The sequence below is a fragment of the Callithrix jacchus genome, chromosome 16, assembly GCF_049354715.1.
Source record: "Callithrix jacchus isolate 240 chromosome 16, calJac240_pri, whole genome shotgun sequence".
Lineage (NCBI taxonomy): Eukaryota > Metazoa > Chordata > Mammalia > Primates > Cebidae > Callithrix > Callithrix jacchus.
The window spans coordinates 82,312,240-82,324,251 of NC_133517.1; positions in this window are offsets into that span (position 1 = coordinate 82,312,240).

Below are 12,012 nucleotides of genomic sequence, written 5' to 3' on the forward strand. Positions count from 1 at the left end.
AGAGGTAAAATCAGAGAAATCTTGATTATTTTTATTTGTATTTATTTTTTGAGACAGGGGTCTCACTTTGTCACCCAGACTGGAGTGTAGTGGCATGATCTTGACTCACTGCAATCTCCACCTCCTGGGTTCAAGTGATTCTCCTGCCTCAGCCTCCTGAGTAGCTGGGATTGCAGTCACGTGCCACCATGGCCAGCTCATGTTTTTGTATTTTTAGTAGAGACAGGGTTTCACGACATTGATCAGGCTGGTGATCTCAAATGATTTCCCCACCTCGGCCTCTCAAAATGCTAGGATTACAGGCATAAGCCAACACATCCAGCCAAAGATGTCATTAATATAATGAACCACAGAAAAGCTACTAGAGCTAGAAGATAAATTGAAGAAAAAGTTGCAGGATAAAGATCAACAAACAAAAATTAGTTCTGTTTCTTCACATCTGCAATGAATGATTCAAGAAAGATATTTAAAATCAAGTCTATTCACCATAACATCTAAACATTTAAATACTGGAGAATAAATTTAACCAAGGAAATAAAAGACTCTACATGGAAAACTATAAAATGTTGCTGGAAGAAATGAAAGGACACAAATAAGTGGAAAGATATTCTCTGTTCTTTGATAGCAATGCTTTATATTATTAAGATGTCATTAGTATCCAAAGTGATCTACAGAGTCAATAAAATTTCTGATACAATTCAACCATATTTTTTAGGCAATAAAACGGCCAATTTTCGAATGTATATGAAATGGCAACGGGTCCCAAAAAGCTAAAATAATCTTGAAAAAGAAGAAATAAGATAGAGGACTCATACTTCTCACCTTCAAAATTTACTGTAGTAATCAAAGCAATATGGTTCAGGCAGATGGATACACATATAGATCAGTAGAAAGGAATTAAGACTCCTGAAATGAGTGCATATTTGTATAGCTAACAGATTTTTGACAAAGATATCAAGCTCATTCTATGGTTAAGAACATTTCTTTTTCCAACAAATGGCACAGGGACAGTAAGATTTCCACATGCAAAATAATTTAGTTTTAAAACTACCTGATACCATGTGCAAAAATTAAGAAAAAATACATAAAAATGTAAGCATAAGTAATAAGACAATAAAGTGTTAATTGGCAATGGATTCTTAGATAAAAAATCAAAAGCAGGAGCAACAAAAGAAAAGAATAGGCAAATTGAATGTAATAAAACTTTTTTGTATTAAATTACATTATCAAAGATATTAAAAGACAACCCAGAATATGGAAGAATATATTTGCAAATCATTTATCTAACAAGTATTTAATATTCGGCATAAAAAAAGATAATGTGAATAAACATTTCTCCAAGAATAATATGCAAATGGCCTATAAGTATCTGAAAAAATGCTCAATATCTGTCTTAGTCCATTTGTGCTGTTATAACAACATACCTAAAACTGTGTAAGAATTTAGAAACAACAGAAACTTATTTCTCACAGTTCTGGAGGCTGGGAAGTCCAAGACCAAGACACCAGCAGATTTGGTGTCTGGTGAAGCCTCACTCTCTGCTCCAAAGATGTACCTTTATGCTCTGTCGTACCATGGTAAAAAGGGAGGAAGGAAGCCTGTATTTTCACATGATGAAAGAGATGAAAGTCCAGCCAGTTCTCTGAAGACTCTTTTAAAAGAACATAAATTCCATTCTGGAGGGCAGAGTTCTCATGATTTAATCACTTCTCCAAAGTTCTCACATCTTAATACAATTGCCTTGGGGTTTAAGTTTAAACATAAGAATTTTAGAGGGACACACACACTCAAATCACAACAACATCATTAGTCACTAGTAAAAAGCAAATTAAAGCTACAATGACATACCACTTCACGTGTACTAGGATGACTATAATAAAATTTTTAAAAAAGAAAATAACAAGTGTTGGCATTGATGTGGGAGAAACTATAATTTTTATATTTTGCTGGTTAGAAGGTAAATTGTAGAAAGTTAAAATAGAGAAACTATTTGGCTGTTCCTTGAAAAGCTAAATATGGAACTACTATATGACCTAGCTGTTTTACTCCTTGGTTTATATCCAAAAGAATTGAAAACAGGAACCCAAACAGATATTTATATGCAAATATTTATTTCAATGTTGCTCACAATTGCCACAATGTGGATACTATCCAAATGTTCATCATGAAATGAATAGATGAAGAGAAAATTATTCAGCCCTCAAAAATGAATAAAATTCTCTGCATACTGCAATATGGGTTAAACATAAAACATTGTATTAAGCAAAATAAGTTAGACACAAGAGAACAAATGTATGATTACATGAAATATTTAGAATAGGCAAGTTCATAGGAAAAGAGATTAATGTTTACCAGACGATGGGAAAATGGAGCAATGGAGAGTTAATATTTAATATTTACAATTTCTGTTTGGGATACTAAAAAAATTTTGAATTAGATAGTAGTAATGGTTTTACAACATTTTGAAGGTAATTAATGCTTCTAAATTAAGCACTTAAAAATGATTAAAAGGGCAAAAAAAATAATACAAGCAGGTACAGAAAAATAAACAAAGATAGGTTAAGCCCAAAAGGTAACAAACACTAACAATTACAATTACATTTAGAATATCCTAGGCTGTTTTCCCATATTTTTTATATTAACACACTGAATATGCACAACAGCCCTATAATGTCGTATTATTATTTAATCCTATCTCACTATTGAGAAAATGAGGCAGAGAAAGTTGAAATGACTTGTTAAGCAACACATACTTAGTACATGGGAGAGCCAAGTTTGAAGCTAGGCACCTTGTCTCTAAAATCCGTGCTTTTAAACATGCTTATAACTGTATTACCATCTTTGGCTGGCATTCAACCAAATGCTGAATGATTTGAATGAACATGGTGCTACCACAAGCAGGAGGGTAGGAGAAGTCAGTCAATTTTCAGTCATTCTGGTTTCATAAAGGCAGTAGAATTTACAAATCTAACTACCAATTGACAAAGTTTGTACATTTTTTGTGTATATGCTACCTTCCGATGTTTCTTTGAGTAAGCAGACTATGATGACTTTTCCTATTTAATAGTTTTTGAGCATGTGCTTTGTGCTTTTTTTCAGCAATTGAAAATTTGTTAAAACAGATTACCTTTAGAGAGGCATTATGAGAGTTACAAAAGATTGTTGAGAAATAGGGCTTTTCCTTTTTATTTAATGAATTCTTATAGAATTAAGAATATAGTAATGTAAAAGCTGATCTACATTCTTTCCAATATTATTTCTTTTCCAAAAATTGTAGTGTCAACACTACATTAACTTTTATGGAAATGGTAATGCATATCAATATATAATATATTTATTGAACACCTATTTTATGCACAAGTAAAAGCAAGCTCTTTACACATCAGTGATAATTTCAGATGAATCCTGATGATATTCTTGCCTGATGATGGTGTTTTTTTTTTCAGTATTCTTTCCTATCTAGCCACTTAGAAAACATGGGAATAATTTGGGAGCTAAGTTATGATAAAAAAAAGAAACAAAAATAATATCTTTGGATCGTAATGTTTTCACCCACATCAGAAGTTTTCAGAAAAGTACTTCAATAAATGTAAGTATTCTCTGTTAAGTTTTAATAATCCTAGTGTGAGATTTAAAGAATTTTAGGCACAATCTAGAGGAAATTATATGCTGTAAGCCAATGATCGCAGAAAAACAACTATATCCTTTTTGTGAGCAATTTTGATTTGCAGCAATGTTGACTGAGTTTTTACAAGTCTCCTTCCATTTTCTCTTCTCCACTTCCTCCCTTTCCTCACAATCAAGTCTCAAACTAGAGCTCTTGGCTCCTGGGATCAATCTCTTTCAGAAAACCTGAAGCACAACTTCCGTCTGGTTCTGTACTTTAGCTGTTCCTGGCTGGAATTCAATTATATATAGGACACATGGCTGTTTCAAATTCAATAGGATTAAAAAAAAGAAAGGCTGCTTCTGGGGAAACACTTGTTGATTACTAATAGATATTATTCGAGACTTGAAACATCCGGAGTTTAGAAGAGCCTACTTGGTAACTTTTCTGGTTCACATGTAACCAGGTTATTGAGAAATACGATTTAAATGAAATATAAACAGCTTATTAATATTTCATCAACCATTCTCTTCAGTCCCACTTTTGGGTCTTCCTTCTCTGAGCACAGAGTACACTTCACTAGACATGGCAGTTTTCTGGCCACTTTCATGCATTGATTAGTCCAAATCAAATAAATTCTTTCTCACATTTAATTCAGAGTCTGTCCCTCCATTTTTCCTAGCCCCCAGTGTGGCCTGGCCTGCAGTGTAGGTGGTATAATCTGTTCTTTCACTCTTGCTACCTTTTCTCCTTGTATTGCTGGCTCCTCCATGGGTGAAAAAGACATTAGAAAAGGAGTAAATGTTTGGTTATTAGTGCTGTTGCAAGTGTTCAAAGATTTACTTTCTTTTAGAATGTATTCGTGAGCTGTGGAGACTGTCTACTGGAATCCCTGTAGAGCATACTTATATAGAAATATACTCCATCTAAACACTAGAAACTCTTCTTTGGCATTTCCCCGAAGAGTATACACAACAATCTATCACAATCTATCGTTGTTGAATCCCCTCACAGTGAGAGGATGCCTCTTGGACAAGGTCCTTTAAAGTAACCTTGTTTCAAGCTAATTTCCAGAGTTTCCACTGGTACGTGGAAATTCAGAGTGCTAGATATTGGCTAGCTGTGCAACAAATCTGTTTCCTTTTCTTTCTGGATATATAGCTATTCTGCATTTCCCAGTGTTTCTCAAATTTAATATGGACATATGTTTTTAGTTCTAGCCAATGAAATGTGAGCATAAGTGCCATTTCCAGGCTTGGCCCACTAATGCCTGCCATGTATAATACTCCATATTCTTTTCACATCTACCTCCTTGAGGCACAAAGACCTTGGAATGCACATTTGAAAACGTTGGAAACATAGTATAAAATAAACTCAGATCCTGCTAGAGATGTTTGCTCCTTTGTAAGGTTAATGAGCAAATTTACTAATTTACTAATTTACTCATGCAGTCTTAATAGGGATGTGAAATTAAGTAAATAAAAATAAAGGCCATCCACTTAAATTTGAATTTCATATAAACAAGGAATCATATTTAAGATAAATATCCTCCATGCAATATTTAGGGCACGCTTATGTTAAAAATTATTCATTTTGTAGCTGAAATTCAAATGTAACTGTGCATCCTGTATTTTATCTGTCAACCTTAATTTAACCAAACTAAATTTGGACATACATGACACTCTCTGTGTTCCGCTCTTTTGTCATTACACTATCTGTGTCTGATTCAGCTGGATTCTAATTTTTAGATATCTATAGGAAAGAATCAGTTCTTAGCCTCTACATCCACATACACATTAAAACTCCTAGGGAACATATGTCAGTCTCTTCCTAAAACTCCATATCCAAGTCTACTCTAGTACCCTGGCATGACTTCCTGCAGTTCATCAATCATCCATTGTGGGGAATTTTTTAAGAGTCTTGGCTTCAATGGGTTCTCAAATTTCTGAGCATGATTCTTTTGGAGCCCAAATTTGTTTGTGGCAGAGAGCGGCACTGGGTTTCTTGATAATCATGTAACTTAACACTCAGATGAGCCCTTGATAAATTTAAGCCTTTTTTTCTTATTCAGGCTGGAAGGGATACCAGGTGTAAAGGAAGTAGAACGTCTGGTCAAATCTTAATGATTCCATGATGATATGTCCAGAAACATCTCTTCAGAATGTGGAGCCTATTACCTGTTGCTGTTTGGGGGTCTTCAGCAGTAATTAAGAGACAATAGGAAAAGTTTCGCTGGATATCCAATAAGACAAAAACTGAGAAAATGTGACACTCATTTGCATACTCTTCATTTCAAGATAACATGACAACATTAGAAAAGCAAATATAAAATAGTATTTCTTGGGGAGATGTGCTCGCTCACGCCTGTAATCCCAGCACTTTGGGAGGCCAAAGTGGGCAGATCCCTTAAGGCCAGGAGTTTGAGACCAGCCGGGACAACATGGTAAAACCCCATCTCTATTAGAAATACAAAAATTAGCCAAGAGTGATGGCACCCACCTTTATTTCCAGCTACTCAGGAGGCTGAGGTGGGAAAATGGCTTGAATCCAGGAGGCAGAGGTTGCAATGAGCCAAGATAGTGCCACTGCACTCCAGCCTGGAAACCAGGCTGTGTTTCTTTTGTCCAGAATAACTCAATGTTCTTGAATTCCTATCTCCAATAAAAAAAGGTTCTCTCTTAGGTTAGAGCTTGCCAAACTCTGTAACAATGCACATACTTAGTGGTCTGTGCTTTGGTTACAAACTTTATATTATTTTTGTGTCATTATACTTGTCAAAATATAATGCCAAATATTAAATTGGAGTTTTATTTTGTTTCTTTATTTATTTTAAACATCTTAACCAATACTTCCCCCAAAATTTGATTTATTTCTAAGAAGCATATTGCATTTCTTCAGATAGATAAGGGGAGTACAATTTAATGCACTGAAACCTGATATTTAGTATAATAATTCTTTAAGATTTCTATGGAGAATTCCCTGAAAAAGAGCAACACATACTTTCAAACCAATTTGAATAAAGTAAAATATTATTTTGTAAAAATAATAAATTTTATGAGAGATGATAAGTTAAGCTCTAGCAAAACTGATTACAAAGTATATAAGAAGCTTAGGTTAGAGAGAAGCATTTACACTATTATTTTTAACTTTTCAGTATCAGCTCTTCGATCTATGGTGAAGCAAAGTGAAAACAGAAAAACAAAGGGATTCAAATTATGTAATCATGTTACGTGTTATTTATATTATACAATATTCCATTTTCTCAATCTAATTTTCTGTGGCTAGTATCAGAAATATTTGGTTTAATACAACAATACAGCTGATAAGATGGATGCATAAAGCAAAAACAGAAGGTACAGTGATCTTATAACTAGTAAAAAAGTAAGAAAGCTAGGTAGTGAAAATCAAATTTGGTATTTTACATTATGATTTTTACTCAATATTTAGAAAATATTGAAAACATCTGCAAAGAAAAGATAAACAAAACAGAATATATGGAATCTTATTAACTTCGAACAGGAAATAGCCCAGAACAGGAGTTGGCAAACTTTTCGGTAAAGGTTCAGATAGTAAATATTTTAGGCTTTGTGGGCTGTACAGTCTCTGCAGAAATACATAAATGAATAAGCATGATTATGTTTCGATAAAGCCTTAAAGACAACTAAAATATATAGGCTGCATTAGGTCCAAGTGCCAGAGTTAGTTTACTTCTGTTCTGTAACAAGTGCGCATTGCATTACTCTCATTGCACCAAGAAGACTATCTAATCAACTATTTATTGGTTTATAAACACGTTTTACGGTAGGGCTGTGATTCACACTGAGGAGGACAGGTCACTTGCAGTTAGGAGTTTGAGATCAGCCTGGTCAGTATGGTGAAACCCCATCCCTACTAAAAATACAAAAATTAGCTGGGCGTCATGGCACATGCCGGCAGTCCCAGCTACTAAGGAGGTTGAGGCACAAAAATCGCTTGAACCCAAGAGGCACGAATTGTAGTAAGCTGAGATTGTACCAGTGCACTGTAGCTTGGGTGATGGAGTGAGACTGTGTCTAAATAAATAAATAATATATTAAATACAGTCTAGTCATGGTTAATAACAGTTTAACTTCCCACCAAGACCCATCCTCCCTTTGAAACTCATCATTGATACACTGAAAATCTGCTAATTTCTTCATAGATGAATTTATGAAAGATAATGGACTCAAATCAGATGCAATTATTTACTAAGCTCTTTATGGTTTTAAAGGGTTGGAAATGTTAAGACAATGAAGTTTATTACTCAAAAACAAAGCAATGCTTTCTGGAGATCATTGTACTTTTCTTGATCCATTTGATTGTGTTTTTCGCTTGGTTTCAGGATACAAGCACAGCACTTAAGTGATTTTGCTTTGAACATTTGAGATTTCTCATCATGTATTTATATGGGCAATCAGAGACATTTTGATTGATTTTTACTCCTTTGGCTGGTTCTTTTTCCACACAGCAGATCATTTCTTTGAAATAACTCACACAATGAACTGCTTCATGGGGTGAATAACACTGTAATTTCAAAATTAACCTCTTGGTGGCCATGTGTATCTGTCCCCATCCCTGAGTTCCAATTGTGTAAAATTAACTTTTCCCTAATTCATAAACTCAACAGATATTTGTAAAAAACCTGTTGTATACAACCTGTACTTAAAATTAGACATTGAATGAGTTTTAGCTACATACATCCACAGGGTGAATTTCTATTTGTGAAATCAGAAAGTAAAAGAATAATGACTTCAATAAAAATTTTCATTGTTAGGTATAAATAAATATTTCAGGTTTGCAATCTTAAACCATGCAAGGTAAGAAAATGATGAATTCTGTGGGATTAGAATGCCCTTTTGGGGATTTCTAGTGAACTTTGTTAAAGTAGAAAACTTTGGACTAGTTTCCAAAAAGTTATTTAGAGATTTAGATGCTTCAGCTTCTATTTTTCTCTTCTTTTGGATTCCCTAGAGACAAATTCTTATTTCATTTTTTTCTTTTCTTAGAGACACTTTTGGTTCAGTTTCTTTACTCTAACTGTAATAAGAAAAACAATGTGCATTTAGAATTGGGTGCTCCTAAGTATCATCATGTATAAGTTTGTGAGATGCTCAGCAAACTTCTGACTTCCTACCTCCCACCAAAGTCCAGACAGTTCTCATTATTCATAGTAGTTATGTTCTGCAAAGTCACTGCAAACATTGACTTAGGAAACACTAAACCATTGGTCACAAGGTTAGGTTTCTGACAGTCTCTGGTCACATTTTTGTCAACCAGTCAATATGTAACCTGTTGTATGCATGTTTCTATTTAAAAACACTTTGTTTACTATGTGTTGTTGACTCTTCAACTTTGAACTATTCATCAACAACATTATAACTCAATAGGATTTATTTAACACCTTACTTTTTTTCTTCATAAAACATATCACAGCCTTTTCATGTTTAGGCAACACAGAGAGCATTTTATCACTATGTTTTGGAACCATTTTAAACACTGACATCTCCAACTAGAAACACATAATGCAGAGTAAAAAAACAGCCAAAAAAACCATGGCACTAAACAGACTGCCAAAAACACTTGTTTCTAGTATGAATGCAGAAGCAAGAGGGCAGAGCACTGCCTTGTTTGAACACAGTTGGGCATGTGTTTTACAGGTGATGCCATTTTTTCGATGCCCTATGTATGTGTTTGAATAACCATGAAAACACTGTGTGTATTAATTTTGGGATTAAAAATAAATTTTAGCCAGTAGATAAGTTTATTTATATGGAACTCATAATAATGAAGATCAACTATACTTTCATCCCATTTTCTTTCTGTAAGTCATTTTTTTCTACCTAGTTTTTTCAAGTTTAACTCATAACAAGATGAAAAGGAAATTGATGTTTCTTTTTACTTGACTTCTATCATACCCAATTTGACTTAAGGTGCAATATTCGTAAGGCAGTATTCAGACATGGAATAAAATATATTCTTGAATTGCCTTACAAAATGCTCAGTTCTTGCCTAAATGATGCAAATCAATTGCAAAATAAGTTTCAGTACTTAGAATTTCAGACTATTTTAAGTAATATCTTTTTAAAGTACAGATTTTATGCTGTGTAAAAAAAACTATTTTGTCACATGATGAAGTATTCTTTGCACATTGAGAAAATATTGCAAAATTTGGAGTTTATAAATAGAAAATAGCATGACACCATATTACTTTTCCTCAAGGAAGTCTCAGAGTATATGTACACTAATATTACAAACAAAATAATTCCCTGACATATTTTGACTCAGCCCCAAATACCCCATAGACTTTAAGCTCCATGAAGAGACTGCCTCTCTTGATCAAGGTTTTTTGACTAGTACATAATATAATGCATGACACATAGTAGGTGCTCAACAAATGTTGATGAAAATTAGTAAATGATTAAGTTTACAAATACAAAAACCTAAAACATGAGAATTTCTTCTCCAAAATCTATCTTCCCAGGGGTAGAGTCCTTAAACAAAGCCTCTATTGCTTTTGTTTTTTCCTATTATGCTGATACCACTATACTTTTGTGAATAATATTATAGGATAATTAATAAAACTTTACTATCAATCAATAAGAGTGTTTTGATTTCCTAGGCAATCCACATTTCATCATGGTCTTCACGACATCTAACTAGCCAAGTATTTGGTCTATGTCCCTTTCTTTTCTCCTTAACTTTATATTCTGCTTCTAGTCCAAGATAAAATTCAAATGCAACACAAGCAAGCTAGACATCATTTAAAAAATTTATGTAGAATTACAAAGATGCAAGACTAGCCAGAAAATTTATGAAAATAAGGAAAAGGTGCGATGACTCAGCTTTACTAAATGTTATGACTTTTTATAAAACTGGTTTAAGGGCATTTGTTGGTGTAAAGATAAACAAATAAAGAAATAGATCAGAATTAGATTTCAGTAACAGACAAACACAGACATATAACAAAAGTGAATTTACAGAACAGTAAAAAAATAAAAACTATTTAATAAATAATGTTGGATTATTGGAAATGCAAATGAAAAAATCTAAATTTAACTCTTACTTCACACTCTCTATGGAAGTCAATACTGGGTATATTGAAACTCTAAATATGAGAGGTGAACAATAAAGCCATTATAAAATAACATGGAAAATATCTCCCTTTGGGGGAGTTAGGAAAATATTTATTTGACAGAACACACACAAAAAAACTATCGAGAAAACTATTAATAAGCTATAGTATTTTAAAATTATATAATTCTGTTTATTCACAGACATAAGTAAAATAGTGAAAAGGCAAGCCACAGCATCAAAGATATTTGCAATGCATATAACAAAAGTGCTTGTTTTTTGAAACTATGAAGAATTCCTATACATAAGTGAGAAAAATAGTATAAAAGAAAATATTCATAAGAAATACACAGGCACTTCAAAAGAGATTTATTACAAATGCCCAATAAACATTTAATGTTTGCTTATTGATAACCTAATGACACTTAGAAAAATTTAAGTTAATACAAGAAAGAGAGATGAACATGATGTCACCAGAATAGTTAAATATAAAAATACTAAATGTGCCATATGTTGACGAATACGTGGAACACTGAACACCATACACCATTGATTTCCTGGAAGAAACAGATAACACACTCAAATGAATATTTTTGAGAAACAGTTTAATAAAGGCATGCATAATAAAAGTAAAGACAGTATAAGAAAACTGCAAGGGATAGAGCAGTACCCAAGGGCTGGAAGGGGTTTGGAGGGAAACATTGTCACTCTGAGGGCGGAAATGGTAAATAAATGAAGTAATTACTGGAATCTAGAGAGAGACAAAACCCAGAGAGAAGAAAACCAGGGTGTGAACTTCATTGGGAAATAGGCATTTCACAGTGATCTTGCAGGGCAGTATCTGGGTAAATAAGGGCACGAAGATCTTTCTCCCTCTTCGTGATGATCTCCATTCCAGTAGCAGAACCCCACAGAGAAGCTACAAGCAAGGGAGCCTGGGTGATGGTTTCAATCAAGTCAGTCTCCTAGGGTACTAAGCAGGATGAACAAAGGAGGACAGTGGGTTTGGAGTAGTAATTCCATATGTCCTTACAAGTCAATAATAGGTCCTTTACGTCACCTAAGAAAGAAAATAGATGAAGCTGTGGTATTCTTATTATTGGGATCCTGTAAAAGGAGTTCCATCACTAGACAAGAATTGGAACCAGAAGGAGAACTTTCCTTATCTTGTTTAGATGATGGAAGACATTTATAAGCGATGAATGGCTGATATTAAAGATTCATGCATAGTGTAGCACTTTAATTAAGGCATCAAGTATCAACGTAACATAAAGTTCCTGCCGACTTTCAACAGAGGCTGCAAAGCTTCAGCAACG